We start from the raw sequence: 5,241 nt of genomic DNA, 5'->3' as shown, positions 1-5,241 counted from the left end.
TCGGTAATGCATCATCATAATGAGCTCAATTTGATCAAGTGGTTGATCACGGGATCATGCATTACGGTACGAGTAAAGTGACTTGCCGGTAACGAGACTGAACAAGGTATTGGGATACCGACAATCGAGTCTCGGGTAAGTAACGTACCGATTGACAAAGGGAATTGAGTACGGGATTGATTAGGTCCTCGACATCGTGGTTCATCCGATGAGATCATCGAGGAGCATGCGGGAGCCAACATGGGTATCCAGATCCCGCTGTTGGTTATTGACCAGAGAGTCGTCTCGGTCATGTCTGCTTGTCTCCCGAACCCGTAGGGTCTACACACTTAAGGTTCGGTGATGCTAGGGTTGTATAGATATGAGTATGCAGTAATCCGAAAGTTGTTCGGAGTCCCGGATGAGATCCTGGACGTCACGAGGAGTACCAGATTGATTTGAACAGGTTCATGTCAATCTTTAGCAAAAATCTTCATCTTCAACACCTTCTTGTAGTTTGTTGAATCGCCGTGACGTCATCTTCTCTGGTCGTTGTAAACCGGCATGACGTCACCTGTTATAAAGAAACTTATCCATGATACCTTTTTTGTTTAATAGGTCTGCGACAATCGAGGCGACAGCTCCATTTCCAGACCCACGGTTCCTTGATTTTCGCGCCTGACACATGCCCTTTTCCTTATAAATAAGACCGAAGGGTCATTTCTTTTTCCCCTTCGTGCCCTTCTGCTTCGTCTTCCCCGCGTCGTCCAGCTTCGGAGCTCCGCCGCCGTCGACGACTTCTGCTCCAACCTTGGCCGCTGCATCACCCTGATTGTACCAGAGCATCGCGGCGTCCTTCTGTTTCTTCCTCGGCTCCGGTGAGTTCTTCACCTTTTCCTCCGTAGATCCGTTCTAGGGTTTCCAAGTTCTTCAGTGTTCATCGTCTGCTTCGTACTCATGTGATAGATCCTAGATGAACCTGTGAACCTTTGCACTGTGTAGCGGTAGTTCTTAGCATCCGCCTTTACTTATATGCCTCAAGACCATAGATCTACCTGTATCTCTGCCCATTGATTCGGTATTGTTCTTTTTTGAACCTTGAATATTTTCCTTCTTTTCTAAACTTGCTTCATATCCGTCGCTATAGAGAAATCTTGTGAAATCTGTTTCTGTACACTTATCTATCCGCAATCTCAACTGTTTCAATGCTTAGATCTGGCGGTTTAACTTTGTAGAAAAATTGTCAAACCAGTATATACCATTAGTCCCCTTGTTGAACCGCCAGATGCTGTTGCTTCATAAAACTCCGGTTTAGATAGAGCTGTCTCCGGTTTAACATTGTACATACCAGTGCACTTTAATAAACGCATTCTTGAACCGGGATTACCTATCTTGTAGATTTCATCATGGCCAAGCAAGTATATGAGTGCAACTGGGTTCCTTCTCGCGTCACAGACTCAACTGAATAATTTAGTCCTGATCGGCGCTTTAGGCAGCAAAAACACCATCCATTGGAGAGCTCCTGGCAAAGAATGCCCTCCCACACCTCAAGGAGAGGTCGTCGTTTTCGTAGATCACTTAGCCCGGGGCTTTAAGCCGCCTGGTTCTAAATTTTACCAGGACGTTTTAGCCGATTTTCAACTCCACCCACAAGACACTGGTCCCAACTCTGTTACAAACATGTGTCACTTCCAAGTGCTCTGTGAGGTGTTTTTCCAAGAGGAGCCCACAGTGCAGTTGTTTAGAGACTGTTTCCATCTAAACCGCCGTACTGAGTTTTCTGACGGTTCCAATACGGAATTGCGCGGTATGGTGATTCGGAAAAGGAAAGAGGTCACATACCCTCACGCCAAGCTGCACAGCCACCCCAAAGAGTGGAATCAAACATGGTTCTATTGCAGAGACACCTCCCCTACTGGTGAAAATCCTTTGCCTGGCTTTCGTCCGGAGCAGCTTAGAAATACACACCCCTTTCCGCAAAGGTTGACTGCCAAGGAGAGAAGCAAATACGCTCCTCAACTGTCCAAGCTCAGAGCCTTCATGTCCAATGGTTTAACAGGAGTTGATCTCGCTCGCTGTTGGATATCGTGGAGCATACTGCCCCTTAGTCAGCGCTCCAGTTTGATGTGCGAGTATACTGGCAGTGTTGATGACCCATTGCGACATGCTAACATCCAGCTTACCGACGAAGAAATCACAGAGGCTGTGAATAAAATGCTGAATGAACCGGAACACGTCTGTGCTCGAACCGACCTGCTTCCCTTCTGTGCCACCAACAAACTGCCAGCTGTAAGAGTTTGATTGTTCTTTTTTCTGAACCTGTTATTGTTGGAAATATCCCCTAGAGGCAATAATAAAATGATTATTATATTTCCTTGTTCATGATAATTGTCTATTATTCATGCTATAATTGTATTATCCGGAAATCGTAATACATGTGTGAATACATAGACCACAATGTGTCCCTAGTGAGCCTCTAGTTGACTAGCTCGTTGATCAACAGATAGTCATGGTTTCCTGGCTATGGACATGGGGATGTCATTGATAACGGGATCACATCATTAGGAGAATGATGTGATGGACAAGACCCAAACCTAAGCATAGCACAAAGATCGTGTAGTTCGTTTGCTATAGCTTTTCTAGATGTCAAGTATCATTTCCTTAGACCATGAGATTGTGCAACTCCCGGATACCGTAGGAGTGCCTTGGGTGTGCCAAACGTCAGAACGTAACTGGGTGACTATAAAGGTACATTACAGGTATCTCCGAAAGTGTCTGTTGGGTTGGCACGAATCGAGACTGGGATTTGTCACTCCGTATGACGGAGAGGTATCTCTGGGCCCACTCGGTAATGCATCATCATAATGAGCTCAATGTGATCAAGTGGTTGATCACGGGATCATGCATTACGGTACGAGTAAAGTGACTTGCCGGTAACGAGACTGAACAAGGTATTGGGATACCGACGATCGAGTCTCGGGCAAGTAACGTACCGATTGACAGAGGGAATTGGGTACGGGATTGATTAGGTCCTCGACATCGTGGTTCATCCAATGAGATCATCGAGGAGCATGCGGGAGCCAACATGGGTATCCAGATCCCGTTGTTGGTTATTGACCAGAGAGTCGTCTCGGTCATGTCTGCTTGTCTCCCGAACCCGTAGGGTCTACACACTTAAGGTTCGGTGACGCTAGGGTTGTATAGATATGAGTATGCAGTAATCCGAAAGTTGTTCGGAGTCCCGGATGAGATCCTGGACATCACGAGGAGTTCCGGAATTGTCCGGAGGTGAAGAATTATATATAGGAAGTGTAGTTTTGGCCATCGGGAAAGTTTCGGGGTCACCGGTATTGTACTAGGACCACCGGATGGGTCCCGGGGGTCCACCGGGTGGGGCCAGCCATCCCGAAGGGCCCCATGGGCTGAAGTGGGAAGGGGAACCAGCCCATAGTGGGCTGGTGCGCCCCCCCTTGGGCCCCCCATGCGCCTAGGGTTGGGAACCCTAGGGGAGGGGGCGCCTCCACTTGCCTTGGGGGGTACTCCACCCCTTGGCCACTGCCCCCTAGGAGATCCCATCTCCTAGGGCCGGCGCACCCCCCTAGGGGGCCTATATAAAGGGGGGGAGGGAGGGCAGCCGTACCTCAAGTCTTGGCGCCTCCCTCTCCCCTGCTACACCTCTCCCTCTCGCAGAAGCTCGGCGAAGCCCTGCAGTGATCACTGCTGCATCCACCACCACGCCGTCGTGCTGATGGATCTTCATCAACCTCTCCTTCCCCCTTGCTGGATCAAGAACGAGGAGACGTCATCCGCTCTGTACGTGTGTTGAACGCGGAGGTGCCGTCCGTTCGGCACTTGGTCATCGGTGATTTGGATCACGGCGAGTACGACTCCATCATCCCTGTTCTCTTGAACGCTTCCGCTCGCGATCTACAAGGGTATGTAGATGCACTCTCCTCTCGTTGCTAGTTGACTCCATAGATTGATCTTGGTGAAACGTAGGAAAAAAATTTGTTTTCTGCAACGTTCCCCAACAGTTATTGATATATCTGGTCATTGTTTAATATCAATGCCTGTTTAAACAGGGCAATGATCCGTTTTGGAGCAAGAAACTGCCGCAGGAGAAACCAGAAAAACCAGACAAACCGGAAAGATCAATCTGGCAAAATACTAAAGCTGTGAAAAAGACTACCCACAGGAAAAGAACCACTGCATCCTCTGATCCGGCCGCTGATGACGATGTGGGTAACCCGGACCTTGAGGTAGAACTTGATTCACTTGGCTTATTTTTCACGCACCTTATTGATGATGATATTTGTCAGGATGATGCCGAAGCCAGTCATGCTGATGTTGCAGAGGTAATTATTCTTTCCTCCGATTCAGATCCTTTGCCTTCACTAAAAATCCGTCAGGCAAACCAGAAGGTTAAATTTTCTCATCCTCTTGCTTACTTGGATCCCAAATTTCTTATGAAGACCCAACAGCACGAAGCTCGCCCCACAACCCGGCATAGTGGCCAGGTAGTTACCTCCACTGGTTTACCGAATAGTCCGGTTCAGAAACGCCATTCAGAGGTCTCTAATTTGCCTGTCAGTGCTTGTCCTAAAATGGGCTGTTTTCGTCAACCTCTTAATCTGTCTGACTCCGATTATCAGGTCACTTCCCATTCATCATCTGGCGAGTCATCAGCTACCCAGCTGTCGCCACTCAAAACGGTGCTTGGGTAAGCCATACTTATCATAATGCTTCTGGTGTATTACTTTGTAGCATATACTGTACTGACCTTTGTTACTCCTTTCAGGGCCAAGCCTAAGCCAAGCAAGAAGGCTCGCCTAGATAAAGCGGCTGAAGAAGATGCTATTCCTGAACCGGACAGAGTACTCAACCTTGAAGCGGCCATCCGTGAGGATGTGCCAAACGACCCACCACCACAAGATGATGATTTTATTACTGAAGAGAGACATGTTGATACCTCCGGTCCTGTTGACCAGCCCAGAAGCCCCATCCAGATTGAGAAATCCACCAGTCCATCCAAGTCTACTGATAAACTGACGGCCCCAATGCAAACCGGCGACGCCAAGGATGATGAAGTTGTTATTACTGGCATTGGCCATACAGAGCCAAGCAATCCTGTCGCTTTGTCTAAACATACTGCCAAGGAAGAATTTGCTGCCTTTGGCAAGGGCAAGTGGAATGTTGATCTGGCGACTTACGCTGCTCTGAACGCCCAAGACATCCATTCCGGCTATCTGAACCGGCTGTATA

The sequence above is a fragment of the Triticum urartu genome, chromosome 6A, assembly GCF_056163025.1.
Source record: "Triticum urartu cultivar PI428250 chromosome 6A, HENAU_Tu73, whole genome shotgun sequence".
NCBI classification, from domain to species: Eukaryota; Viridiplantae; Streptophyta; class Magnoliopsida; order Poales; family Poaceae; genus Triticum; species Triticum urartu.
Note: the sequence above shows the minus strand (reverse complement) of the source record.